Below are 15,460 nucleotides of genomic sequence, written 5' to 3'. Positions count from 1 at the left end.
ACAGCGAGATTTAATCAACCCGAAAACATAAACCCCGCGAGAAACGACCTGAAATACAGCGCGATATCACGGTCAAAAGATGCCGTAACTTAAATAAAAATACGGAATTTACCAGAATAAACGTAAGACGATAGCGTATAACTACAGTAAAAAGTTAGAAACAAAACCTGCTTTTAACTTAATCGTACAGCCAATGAGTCGATCGAAATACGGAACGATCTAAAACACGTCCTCCCACCGACAAGCGTGGAGCACCATCCAAAAAATATAACGACTGCTAAAGAGGGGCTTTGACTCGAACTGCTAAAATAAAATGGCATACAGGATTATTTAAGTTACAATAATAATATTTTAATTTGAAGTTGCGTGATTCTCTTCCCTTGGTGTAACAAGTCTTAGTTAAGAATAACGTCCAAAGTGGACAAAAGCATAATATAAATGACTTTTATAATATCGCCATACGCCAACCAGTGACTGTTAAAAAAGCAAAATATGACAGATAAGAAAAGGAAATTAAAGTGAATTGGAAAAGATGTCAATTTACATATCGTTCCATAATTCGTCAACATAGACCTCTATTTGCACAGATTCTCTGAATTAGTTGTGTGCTTGGAAAGCGAAGATGATCAACGTTTGAATAGCATTCTAATTTCTGAAAGAAAAACCCAGGATACCACACCACGCATTCTTTCAACTAAAATTATTTCAAAATAAAACAGTTCTATATACTTAAATGTGCTATGAAGTAAGAAAACCTATTAACGTATGACGTAGCTATGGTTCCAAAGTTGCCATTGTCAGCAACCTCTATTCTTGAACCGCCATATTTATTTATGATATAATATTATATTATATATAAATGAATGACTAAGATGTCGCGGTAAGATGCCTAATGTAGTCATTCAAACAAACTGAATACTGAATTTTAATAATAATTTTCTAAATTATGTAAAGTAAATATCACTCTATCAGTCTACTTAACTATAATCATTACCTAAATAACTAAATCGATTCTTGTGCTCCAAAACTGTTTTTCATTGTCAACATCCACTGACAATGAAATCTGTTTGTGTGTTTAAATGATTGCACTTGGCATCTTGTATTATGATTACACTTGGCATCTTCTCACTTGTATTATGATTATGATTACACTTGGCATCTTCTCACTTATATGTATATTAGTCATCTTAACTGGACCTGACAGTCCAGTTAAGATGACTAATATACATATAAGTGAGAAATCTATTATTATGAAAATGGAACCTATTTTTTTGTTATGTGTCAATATGTACTTTCGAAATACTTCCAAGAATTCGATATTTGCATCTAAAGCGAACAAATAAACAAACTGCACCTGGCTTTTCTATCAAAAGGAAATACTTTGTCATCGTTATTCAATTCATTATGTTTCTTAGAAATATATTTTATCAAAATATATTAATTTTAAATTCTTTAAAGCATCGCAACGTAGTTTTTGTGGAAAAAGTTTATAAGCCTAATAGTTACATCGAATATGTGAAATAACCTGAATTAATTTAAAATGATTCTCGGAATTAATGAAAGTCAAAAACGCCAAATCTTGCAAAATCTTCGTATAGCACGAATTTAGTCTATGATGATCTTCTATTTGCCTTATTTCTAAATTCGAAAAAGTAAATTCATCATAAAAATTTTCTAAATTATCGACATTGAAAAAAAATGCTAACTTTCCTTGGAACCTAATTTTTTTTTAGTCTAGAAACTCTCAATAGATGATAGCGCCAACCTAGTTTTTTCTAAATTAAACAAAAATGTTGCTTGAAGAATCAATTTATTTCTGAAATCTTTGCGGAATTGAGTTAAAATATTTTAATCCAAGATTAACAAATAAACGCAGACTTTGAAATTCATGAAATTGTGAGGATTTGGATTTTACGATAACTTTTCGAGTGGAAAAAAAAATTCGAAATTAATGTGTTAAAATTTTTGCAGCAAAAAATAATTTAATTACCGGAGGATATGGTCGTATCTTTTGCTGGAGTCACTTTTTTCCCAGGTGACACATCGAATATGTCACCAGGAACCTAACCACAAAAATCATTATTGCACGAGGAAATCAACATTACCAAAGGCAGGCATGAGAAAGAGAAGGTCAGGACACCAAATAAAAGGAAATGTCCGATGACGACACAGAGAGTTCTTTTGTCATAGAGTTTGTCTGTCATTGTGAGCTCGCTGTCTCTAAAGTTCGTCGCTCATCTCGAATACATCGCCTGTCTGGATACATCAATGTCTCGGATACATTAATGTTATAATTGATAGTATAGCTTGGTTAGGATCGTGCCGATCCTAACCAAGCTATCCTATCAATTATAACAAGCTATAACCGACGATCCAATTCGAATCGTCAAATAATCCTCATCCTATACGATTATACTCAAAATCCTCTGAATCATCGATTCGCCGATCCTCAGATTCACCGACGACTAAAGAACGGATCTCCTTAAATTTCGAAAGGTATTTATCCACTTGCGAATAATTATGAACTCTCTCTCTCACACACACAGTAAGGGACTTGTGACATTAATGATAATAGCTATTTTGTAGAGATCCTTATAAAACTAGTTATAAATCTTTATAAAGCGTTATAAACTCTTATACAGTAGAGCGTCGTTTATCCGAAAGCTGGTTATCCGAAACGTCCGTTATCCGAAAGCATTCCAGTCGGCAAATTTAAATTTTCGCTAGTGCTGTGGCGCTGCAATCTTCGGCTATTTCTCGGGCTACTCAAATATTTTACGTTATTGATACTAAATTAACTTCTGGAGTATAATTTTTTATTGTTTTTATATTTTTCAATATATTTATTTTGTTTGTACAAAATAAAAAAATAATTTTTAACGATACAATAGTCTTCCTTAGGCTTAACATCGACGAAAATTCAACGCGACGCGACACGCAACGGAGAGAAATTTCAACATGGGATAAATTAATATATTTTTTCGTACATGATTCGTTATCCGAAAAATAAGTTATCCGAACCACCCCAGTCCCCAATTGATTCGGATAAACGACGCTCTACTGTATATACATGTAACTTACTTATCTAATAAACGGGTATTTGTTAATATTGATCTGGTCGTTAAGCAACGTCTTTCACTCGCTGTTTCACAAACCTTCTCCATCCTGAATTCGAGCGCGTGTATAGGCGCTCGAAGTCAGGATGGAGAAGGTTTGCGAAACAGCGCAGTTTCTGACAGACACAGTTCGGGATGGAGAAGGTTTGTGAAACAGCTGGAGCTCGAGTTCGGAATGGAGAAGGTTTGTGAAACAGCGCAGTTACTGACTGTCGGGATAAAAATCGTCTGGCACACGCTTTTTCCGCCTTTTTATGAACGACTGTTTTCGCCATAGAAACGGCGATCAGACCATTTTGAAGACTCGACCGCTCATTGGTTAAAAGACATCAGACCATAGGCGGACGTCTTATAGAGCTGGTAAATGCTGATTGGTGGAATCCAAGGCTGTTTCAATCCTTATAAAAGGATTGAAGTTCTGTCGGGAAGATCAGTTTGCTTCGGACATAGGAAGTGAACTCACGCTGATCTTAGTTCGCCTAAGATGTTTTAGAAGATTGCCTCATCTTGTTGTATTGTTGTGGACTTTGAATTTGTACGTCGCAAGGTGCTTTTCTGACGGACCTGTTGCAGTGGATGATTACTTTGAACTTTGTTAATATCTAATGTTTGTAATTCTTATATGTGAACTTTAATTGTAACTGTACATACGTTTATTTTCAATATACATTAAGTTTTAAATTTAACTGGCTCTGAAGTGTTTTTGAACTTGACTCTGACAGACACAGAAACCGATGGTCGCTAAGTTTGTTTTTGCGCTCGCGCAAAAACAAACTTAGCGACCATCGGTTTCTGTGTCTGTCAGTAAGACATACATTGGTGTCAAAATCCTGACCTAGCATGCCTATATACAACTAAACTAACTATATACAAAGTTTAAACTAACTATATACAAAGTTTAAAGAAGTACATCAATTTTAATCTAGTTTTACCTATTAAACGGATTAACCTCGGTTTTACAAACAAGATGATTCTTATCTATGTTACTGTGAAAGACCGAAATCAGAGAATGTTGATATTCTCCGGTGAATGTCGACTCATACAAAATACGTCGGTGAAAGACCAAATATTTGGTTATATTGTTATACATTCGAACAATCGCCGGTGTATGTCGACAAGCACAGATAAGCTTTGGTGGGGGTCGAAAAAATTGTTAATACTTTTCAAGAAAATTTGAGCAGTGGCCATAACGAATACCATATTCCAAAGGAAAATATTAAAGAGGAGCTGCAACCCACCACGTCTTCATAGCAAGCCCTGACTGAACAACACGAAGTTATTTCTATAAAAAGAGCGGCTGCGAAAAAGAATCTTCTACTGCATGCAACGAAAATCTCAAAAAGAAAATTTTCTTCTGCTCAAATTGGTGATACCGTACGAATACAAGTTCCTGATGTCGACCGTGGCCGTATAGATGTCCGAAATGTGTTGGCGGTTGTTGTTGGAATAGAAGACTCCGACTTTTATAAATTAGCAATCAAAAATGGAACCCTCAAGCAGTAGCGTAGCGTAGTGGGGGCGGCAGGGGCGACCCGCCCTGGGCGGCACTTTTTAGGGGGCGGCAAAATTTCACAATAAATAATAATATCTTGTAAGAATTTGAACCATTTTATTTCATATTTTCGTCTACGTACGATTCGAACCGATTGAAATGAGCACGGAATAGTGTTACCATCAGGACAGTCCGGGAATCGACTCGCCGTCCGGGGATATCGTGCGCAATCTGTCGACTTTTTTTTTCTTGCTTGTACGATTTATTCGTATATATACACCTCCAATATTCAATAGAGCTAGGTCACTTGCGTTACTCCTATCCAAGTCTTCCTAGTCGCTAACTGTAACTGATTTAGAACCGGCATGCATTGCACATTATTCTTCGCAATGCAAAATGACATACGCATGCGTCAGGAACTTCTGTTCGAACAAACCTCACCTGCCGTCCGGGTCAGCGATTTTAAAAAGGTGGCAACGCTAGCACGAACTTTTTCATTACTTATTCTGTGACGGAACTGAATTTTAGTCTTTTAAATTGAGATACCTAAATAAGGGGGGGCAAAATTTTCCTCCGCCCGGGCGGCTGACACCCACGCTACGCCACTGCCCTCAAGCAGCTTTATACCCGTAATGAGTTCGTAATTTGTAAAGAAAAGTTACTTTTCATAGATGAGATTTACTTTCGAGAAATGTCGCTGAGAGAAGCAGCTGCAGCTAATTCGAAAAGTGGAGGGCAAGGCTATACACGCTGTCATTGCAAAAGTGTTTCACGAATAAATGCACTTGCAAAAGCAAGGGACTCTTGTGCAATTCAAAGTGCCATAACAATTTAAGTTGTTGCAATAAATAAGATTGTATACCGTAAATCACATAATTTATGTTTAAGTTTATTATCGTATTATTTTCTTTAATGATTTAGAACGTACTGTTCGTTTTAGGTTCAACAGCTTATTTACATGCGCTGTTACTTAAGCTTTCTCCTATTTTGACATATTAAAAAGTTGCATTTTTGTCTCAACGTAATAAAAATATTTTTATCCAACATTCACCATCAGTGCATGCTGAATGTCGACATTTGCTGGTGTAAGTGAGAAATAATGATATTTAGCAAATATTTCGTACATACACGAAACGATTGTGTGAATGCTGACATTCACCGGAGAATGTTGACATTCGCCAGATATCGGTCATTCACAGTAACATTTATACAAAATAGACAGGATTCGTTATCTTTATTTTAAATGTGAACGATTTAGAAATTAACTTTATTCAAACGCTAATGAAACAATCTTTTTCCCTTCTTGGAAACCTCTCCCTTCATTCAAATTTAAGTTCAAGTTTAAATTCATTCAAATTTAAATTGCTTTAAGTCACATCATTCCACCACGTTTCAAATAAAAGTATAATAGCGAGGTTGCGGCCGGAGTTTTCATCTCTAATACGTCAATGTCGAACGTAGAGCGTCACTTACAATAGCTGCGCTTGACGTTCGACATTCATGTATTAGAGATGAAAACTCCGGCTGCAACCTCGCTAATATAAAAAGTAAGCCCAAAGTGCAAAAATGCGAGTTTCAGTTGTGAAATGCCGGGGGGCAAAGCAGGTTCCCTTTAGACCGCTTATCGCCCACCAGTAGCCAAGCGGTCTTCGTACCCTGAATAGTGGGAGTTCGGTCGTGGGTTCGCGCCTCGCTCTGACAGGCTGGTCACGTGGAGTTTTTTGGGTTCTCTCCTCGTCTGTAACGCCTAAGTAAGGGCCAGTTTCCCNCAAAAATAATTCAAAAAATATTAATTCCAATAACAAACTTTTTATAAATGTTTAATTTTATGTATAGATGTGGTGTGAATCAATCGAATCTATGAAAAAAACTTTCGAACATGATGGACATAGTCCCGGAAAATATAGGTAAGAATAATACAATAATTTTTACCATGATCGAAAGTAAAAACAGAAGACAATAAACATTGAAATGTTTAAAATAAAATCAATATTAAATTCATTTAGTTTTTGACAGAGACTTTCAATCATGGATAAGGCTATAAAAGAAATACAATACTAAACTAATAATAATTGTAAATTTTGTTTATTTTGATTAGAGTCCTGGTCCCTCTAATGAATTCACCAGAGTTTGCTAAAGTTTTCAACTGTCCTTTGAAAAGTTACATGAATCCCGAGCATAAATGTCGATTGTGGGGATGAAATATATTTACTGTACATTAAAATTCGAAACTTGTATAATATATTTTCCATTGATTGAATTAGACATTTGTTTATACAAATTTTATTATCCAAAAATTAAAAGAAATTTTTGAAAATTTGCTATTTGAGATTAAAGTTAATCGGTATATTATAATTGAAAGAATGAAAAGAAAGAAATTAGCCAGAATAGTAATATAATCTTGCCTANCTTTCGTTTCCAAAAACATAAAAAAATAAATATAATGGTTTTAGATTGATGGAAATCAAACAATTTTCGATAATATCGCAGACAACAGTGGAGTCACTGTTGCTTTCCGGGTAATAATCATCATTTATGCTTTTATCATTTTTTATGTTTATGCTTTTTGACTTCTAGATATTTTTTCCTAATAGTTTTGGTAAAATTTAATTATGGCAGGCTTACGAGAAATATCTTAAACGCCATGGAGAAGAACCTCATCTTCCTGGTCTCGACTTTACAAACAAACAAATGTTTTTCATTGGATATGCTCAGGTTAATTCATACATTTGAAATCTGATTAAAAATAAGTTAATATTGCTTAATGTGCTTTGTTTTATAAAAAACTTATTGCTATTCTGATAAATATCTGGAATATAAGTAAACAAAAATAAAAACACTATAGAATTTTGATTTGCCAAAAACAATTCAAAAGATATTAATTCCAATAAGAAACTTTTTGTAAATATTTTATTTTATATGAAGGTTTGGTGTGAGGCAATCGAATCCATGAAACAAACTTTTGAAGATGATCTACATAGCCCTGGAAAATATAGGTAATAATAGAAAAATAAGCAATCTTTATCGTGATAGAAAGCAAAACCTAGAGATAATGAACATTGAAATGCTTAAAATAAAATTAAGGTTAATTATTAAATTTTTGACAGAGACTTTTATCATGGATAAGGCTATAAAAAAATACAATACTAAACTAATAATAATTGTAAATTTTGTTTATTTTGATTAGAGTCCTGGTCCCTCTAATGAATTCACCAGAGTTTGCTAAAGTTTTCAACTGTCCTTTGAAAAGTTACATGAATCCCGAGCATAAATGTCGATTGTGGGGATGAAATATATTTACTCTACATTAAAATTCGAAACTTGTATAATATATTTTCCATTGATTGAATTAGACATTTGTTTATACAAATTTTATTATCCAAAAATTAAAAGAAATTTTTGAAAATTTGCTATTTGAGATTAAAGTTAATCTTTATATTATAATTGAAAGAACGAAAAGAAAGAAATAAGCCAGAATAGTAATATTAAAAAATATATCAGAATATGTTATTGACTACTTACTTTATATAAATGAATCACTCACATTTTAACATTCGCCGCTCACATTACAATCTTTAAATTGTTCTATTTTTGAAGTTTTCGTGCTGTTATAATTTTATTTATTCATTTACACTTTAATTTAAAATCATAAAAGGAACCTAAATGAAAACATTTACAAACATTTTGAAACTTTTTAGCATTTAAATTCATCAAATTTTCATACGTTTTGGAGAACAACATTTGAAGACATGATAATTCAGAATAATAGGATTGTTGCTTGCATTAAATTATAATTTTACAGTAATTATAAAAATGTAATTTGTGTTGTGTTGCAGACGTGTAGAGAAGAGTGGACAAGAGTACGCACTTAGTTTTTTACACAATAGAAATTCATATAAACATTTTATAGTATAGTATAAGGAAAAACTATTTCTTTTAGATATTCAATAAATGTTATTCAATAGTATCTCTCTAAATTTATATAACTAATATTTNTTACTTCATATAAATGAATCACATTTTAACATTCTCTGCTCGCATTACACTCTCTAAGTTATTTTTGAAGTTTTCGTGCTGTTATAATTTTATTTATTGATTTACACTTTAATTTAAAATCTAAATGAAAACATTTACAAACATTTTAAAATTTTTTAGCATTTAAATTCATCAAATTTTCATACGTCTCGTAGAACAACATTTAAAGACATGATAATTCAGAATAATAGGATTGTTGCTTGCATTAAATTATAATTTTACAGTAATTATAAAAATGTAATTTGTGTTGTGTTCAAGACGTATAGAGAAGAGTGGACAAGAGTACGCACTTAGTTTTTTACACAATATAAATTCATATAAACATTTTATAGTATAGAATAAGGAAAAACTATTTCTTTTAAATATTCAATAAATGTTATTCAATAGTATCTCTCTAAATTTATATAACTAATATTTATTACTAAACATAAAATTAAGTTTGAAAACATTTGTTCCTTCTATCATACTTTAAGCAAAATATTAAAACTAAAAATAGAAAAAAATTCTTTAACATTCGAATTATAACCACATTTTTGATACAAAAATACGTATTTTATTAATACGTATTTTTGTATCAAAAATGTGTATCGGAAATTCTTTGTGAAAATTTTAGTTAAAATAATATTAAAATGGTTTTAAAGAACAATAATTAAGATTAAAGCTAAGGATAACAAATTTCATAAAGTTTTAAACCAATTTTTTTTCGGAACTGTATTAACAATACATTAACAAACCTAGTGGAAAAATGTATTTAACATTATAAATATTAATAACATCCACAGAAGGATGTTTATGAATAGCTTTTCATAAGTCCAAGGACGTACTAATTAATATGATGATGTTCTTACTTGCGATAAAGATGCATCGAAAATACTAGCGTTTTATATAATTTGTAAAACTAAAATATCGTTAAAATTTAAATACTTTGGTGGAAAAATAATGGAGAATTTAAAATCAGAAGAAAAAACTCTCGAGAAAAAGTAAGTAAAATTTTTCTGCTATACTCTTAAAAAGGTTATAAATTAAATTTATGTTTTAAAGGAAAATTATTATAGTGGAGATTGTAAATTAATAAATAAAACAAATATAAGTGAGGAACAAATAAACACGCTTTCTTTCTATTTATTTGTATAGCTAATATTGAAAGTTAAAAAAAAACCATAAACTTTTTCCAAAATAACAACAATTGCTTTTTAAGAAAAATAGTTGATTTATTTGTGTTGTTTAAATAAAAAACTTGTTATTTGTTATATTATTAATTAATTAATTGTAAATATAAGCTTAAAACGTGTTTAGATTAAATGGCATTGTAATGATATTCGCTACTACTGTAACTGTGGATAACAATTCACAATTTTACAAACCCGTAACTATCGTGAAAAGTATAATTCGAAATACATAAAAATTCATTATTTAATTTCATAGACAAGTTATAAAAACTTGTTACAAAATACGGAATTAATTTTACAAACTTTCGTGATGTTATGTTTCTGAATTGTTTGTCATTTAAAGCATTTATGACATTATCATTCTTCTAGAATGTTTTTAATTTAAAAGTGTTTTAAAAGTAGTAAAACCCGTATAAATTAAATGTAATTAGTAACTGACATCTTAAAAACCTTAATTTATTTTATGAGGATTACACAATCTCATCAATTATTTTATATGTCGCGAAGTCGAAGAAGTTAAGAAAGTTTGTTGAGAAAATAATAATAATTATCAGTCTAGTTTTCAATTTTATAAACAGTGCAGATTTCACTTAAAAATTGCGTATTTTTTAATTTATGATTATTATAACGTTATATTAAATTAGATAAAATAATTAATGTTTTTTTAGGAATTAAAATTATTNAATGCCGAACAATTGCATAATTAGAGTTTCCAACGTAAGTGTAGGACCCGACAATTAAAGTAAGTTCAGTGAGTAATACATAAAGGAATATAAATAATACACATAACCCATTCTTAGGGTAAAGGACAGAGCCGACAATGATGAGCGGGGCATTAGCCCCAGAATGTACCTTTTGAGAACAATACCATAACCGGATTAATTAACTTAACCAACAACAACAACATAAGACCGCTTATTCGGCGACGGTTTGGTGAAACCACTCACGTTGTCGTCAAATACGTCTTCAATAAATTGTCGGCGGGATGGCAGGGCCAACGTCAGTATGTTGACACCAGATAGGATAGGGTTAAACGTCTCGTCCTAACTCGCGATTTGTAAATAAACGTAGAGTAGGAGGGCTGATTCGATCGGTGAGTGGGGAGGTCGGTGAATAAGTCAACAGGCTGTCCGACGTTCGCGTAAGACAGGCAGCGAAATTAACAAATACGACAAAAGTTTAATATAAAAATCTAAATCTAAGGTTGCAAGAAGCGGATAAAAACACAATTAAATACTACGCGTGAACGTATCGCTCGTAGGCGTTCCCGGTTTAGGTACTTTCACGGAGAGAGAGAGTTACAAACTTTCTAACTAAATACCTCTGTGAGATATAAAGATGATTAACGGCGAGCCAGTGCCCCGCCGGCACTTGTGCAGTTTAGGGGGTACGACTGTTTGAGCAATTTCTTCCATGAAATTAACCGATTCTAGATTATTTGATTCAAACATTTCCAAAACACGTATAATTTTTTTGAAATAATCGATATAAATTATGCTATAAAAATTCTAGGAATACTTAACGAGTGTGCGCTGTTCGAAGACCTCTTGCTTAAGCTTGTTTTAGTTTGGGGGGCGGCACATCAAACGACGTACACGTACGAAGCGTGTCACGTGACATTTGTCGGTGCTATTCGGTCACGTGACTAATCTCTGATGTGTTTCCTCATAACTTATTTTTTTGCGGAGAATCCTCTAAACTTTGCAGACATCACGTGATACATCATAATATACTATAGTATTTTTATTGTAATTAGAAACGACTTATCATTGACTATATGAAACAACAAAGATAAAACCGCTCGCTATCGACAATAACTCTATCATGATATATGTTATGATGATGAATATTAGTCAGATGCGACATAAGATGTCTAATGTCTTGATGTAAGTAAATATAATTAAATTTTGTTTAAGACCTGAGATTAGGCCACTTAAAAGCACAGCAAAATTATTGGTTATATATTGCATTATTATGCGTTATTTATTATAAATTGATTTTAATTCATATTTCAAATGGAATGATGTTTTAATATTTCTATTAATGATGTCTCCAAAGTTCAGCGAATTCTTTGCAAAAACGGTGTTATTAGGAAACACGTCAGAGATTAGTCACGTGACCGAAGAGCACCGACAAATGTCACGTGACACGCTTCGTACACGTCCGTCGTCCGATGTGCCGCCCCCAATATAAAACAAGCTTAAGCAAGGGGTCTTCGAACGGTGCACACTTGTTAAGTATTTCTACAATTTTTATAGCATATTTTATATGGATTACTCCAAAAAAATTATACGTGTTTTGGAAATGTTTGAATCAAATTAGTCTAGAATCGGTTAATTTCATGAAAGAAACCGCTCAAACAGCCGTACCCCCTAAACTGCACAAGTGCTGACAGGTCTAGCTGTTGTCTTCTATGGGAAAGTCCGCTTTAGGCTGTTTCAGATGTGAAGAGACAGGAGTCTTCTTATTCTGCCGTGGAGTCCGTCTTGTGATCGCCTTCCTAGGGAAGTCTGGAAAATCTGTTGGGAACAGGGTGGCTGGAGATGTTCACCTGCTGTATGGTGTCCACTGGGTATAGCCGACGAGTGCCTGGTGAATAGAGCTATTCTATGCTCTCAGGGACGAACGCCCCGGAGTGCGGGTGCTTCGTCCTTGTATTCGTTTTTTGGTCTGGACAAATGATCAGGTGATCTATTGTTTAGTGACGAATCTGCAGATGTGAGGTCAGAGGTGTCTATCGATGATGTAAAGATGTCGCTTAAGTGAAGCTATCATGATCATATTAGGCTCGAAACTTGTACAATGCCTTTTATTTACTTGTTCGAAGGTTGACTTAATCCTCCATTAAAAATAGGTTGTTTAATTTTATACTTGATTGTTATAATTCCCGAAAAGTTGTTGATGATAAAAGTGATATTCAGTCCGTTTTCTGTGCGATGTTTTCATAGACAAAGAAATAGGATAAAGAATTTCCTTAAATTAACGCAAAATCGGACCTACGATCCTCACACATCCAACACTTCACAATTTCAAAGCCTGATTTGTGCCATGCAACTTTCTGTTCAATCATCGATTTAGTAAAAACTTATATAAATACTTTTTTCTCAATCTTCACCAATTTCCGACATTAAAAAACTATTTTATCATTATTCATTTTATACTCATTTCCAAAGTTTCTCTAGACAAAGAAGAACATATCTTCATTATCTAATTCAGAAAAATTCAAAAAAAATAAATTGTTACATCTCATAAAACATTGAAAGCTTTCATTTGAATTGAATTCTGTAATACGATGTTTAATATTCTGACAGAGAAACACTGAAGTTAAACCTTCTCTAAAACGTTCGAGCTTGTAAGTCAATAATAGCTTAGTCTAAATTCTGTACTCGAGAGAGAATTTCGTTTGTCCACTTACCTTGTCAATCAATTCGCTATTTTTCTAGATTCGAATGAAACAATAACAAGAAATCTGGTTTTAGATTAACATCCAAAACTCCTCCCTCGTGCATTGTTTGTTTGTTTGTTTAATTTATGACAACGCAACACTTGGGCGATCTGCCTAGGGAATGTCTTCCGAGAAACTGGCGTTTTAAAGGAAACTGGCGTTACAGACGTGGAGGAAATTTGGAAAACTTCACGTGGCCAACCTGCTTGAGCGAGGCGCGAACCAACAACAGAACACCCAGTGTTCAGGGTACAAAGACCGGTTGGCCACTGGTGGGCACAACTCTCGTGCATCGCCTTTATTTATTTAACACTAGCTATACCTGGCCACGCGTTGCTGTGGCTCAAATGTATGTACTATAAATGTATAAACTCCCCGGCGAAGGGAATTTCGAAAAATTCCTTCTTAGTGTACATTCTCTTGACGTACCCTATTAAAACGCAATCAAAAACGCAAAAAAAACCGCATATAAAATAGTTTAATAGAAGCCGAGTTCTTCACTGTAAGCCTTAATTTTGTTCCTAACATCCGTGGATGATGGAATTTCGACATCTATGTAATATAAAAACACGCGCGTGTTAGAATGCAACGTTGTTTCAAAATTTCAAAGCAATCGGTTAAGAACTGTCGTAAATTTAAAATTTTGAACAAACGAACATTTACATTTTTATTTATATAGATTGTTAAATTCAATTTTTTTACATCTTTTATTGTTTTTTTTATATNAAAATAGTATAATACAAGCAGAGTTCTTCACTGTAAGCCTTAATTTTGTCCCTCTCCCCCGTGGAGGTGGAATTTCAACATCTACATAACATAAAAACGTGCGTATTAGAATGCAAAGTTGTGTCAAAATTTCAAAGCAATCGGTTAAGAACTGTCGGAGGTTTAAAATTTTGAACATACGAACATTTACATTTTTATTTATATAGATTGTTAAATTCTATTTTTTTACATCTTTTATTGTTTTTTATATGGAATATATTAAACAGATTTTTTAACATATTACTGTTTAAAGCAAATGTAGTATTTAATTTTTAATAACATTAAAAACAATAACAGTTTTCAATCCGTATGATAATTAACATTTAACAGATATTGTAGTAACGAAAAAGTAATTATAGTAATTATTTGATATAAAATAAAATTATAATTTTTTCCAGATCAATATCACAGATAATTATATCCAAAATATCTTAGCTATGATTAAGCAAATAATTTCCAATGACTTGTTGTTCGACGGTTGACTTCCTCCTCCTTTAACAATAGGTTGTTTAATTTTACACTCGATTGTTATAATTCTCGAAAAGTTGTTGACAGTAAAAGTGATATTTAATGTTTTTTTGTGCGATGTTTTCTTAGCGATCGCGACAGAGAAATAGGATCAAGAATTACCTTAAATTAGCGCAAAATCGGGCCTACGATCCTCACACGTTCAACACTTCACAATTTCAAAGCCTGATTCGTGCCAAGCAACTTTCCGTTCAATTATCAATTTAGTAGAAATTTCTTACATAAATGCTTTTTTCTCAACCTTCACCAATCTCCGACATGTAAAAAACTATTTTAGCATCATTCATTTTATATTCATTTCCAAAGTTTCTCTAGATAAAGAAGAACATATCTTCATTATCTAATTCAGGAAAATCCCAAAGAAATATATTGTTTTTTTTTCTAATATATTTTATTTTTTTTATTTCTCAAAACGAGACTGTGGCCAGGTTGGCCTTTTACAAGCATCTTAAAGCGAAAATCAACAAAACCAACAAAACAAAACAAAACAAAACAAAACCAAAAACAGGAGTCGAGCTAAGAAAGAAAATTACATTCTACCTCAAGTCCAAAAATTAATTAATTAATTTTTGGANAAGGCTTAAAAAAAATACAATACTAAACTAATAATAATTGTAAATTTTGTTTATTTTGATTAGAGTCCTGGTCCCTCTAATGAATTCACCAGAGTTTGCTAAAGTTTTCAACTGTCCTTTGAAAAGTTACATGAATCCCGAGCATAAATGTCGATTGTGGGGATGAAATATATTTACTGTACATTAAAATTCGAAACTTGTATAATATATTTTCCATTGATTGAATTAGACATTTGTTTATACAAATTTTATTATCCAAAAATTAAAAGAAATTTTTGAAAATTTGCTATTTGAGATTAAAGTTAATCGGTATATTATAATTGAAAGAATGAAAA

At 32.3% G+C, this 15,460-nt stretch overlaps 1 long non-coding RNA gene across 1 annotated transcript; it reads left to right on the top strand.

The window, feature by feature from the left end:
• Positions 1-7,060: 7,060 nt before the first annotated feature.
• Positions 7,061-7,958, top strand: LOC111616996. The gene is made up of 4 exons (XR_002755358.1): positions 7,061-7,127; positions 7,228-7,323; positions 7,534-7,604; positions 7,796-7,958. It is a non-coding gene; the product is annotated as an uncharacterized LOC111616996 (long non-coding RNA).
• Positions 7,959-15,460: the final 7,502 nt, after the last annotated feature.

This window comes from Centruroides sculpturatus, unplaced genomic scaffold (genome assembly GCF_000671375.1).
Source record: "Centruroides sculpturatus isolate CEXI.00-Female unplaced genomic scaffold, Cexi_2.0 scaffold96, whole genome shotgun sequence".
In the NCBI taxonomy this organism is placed as follows: Eukaryota; Metazoa; Arthropoda; class Arachnida; order Scorpiones; family Buthidae; genus Centruroides; species Centruroides sculpturatus.
Note: the sequence above shows the minus strand (reverse complement) of the source record. Positions and strands in the feature narration are given on the sequence as shown.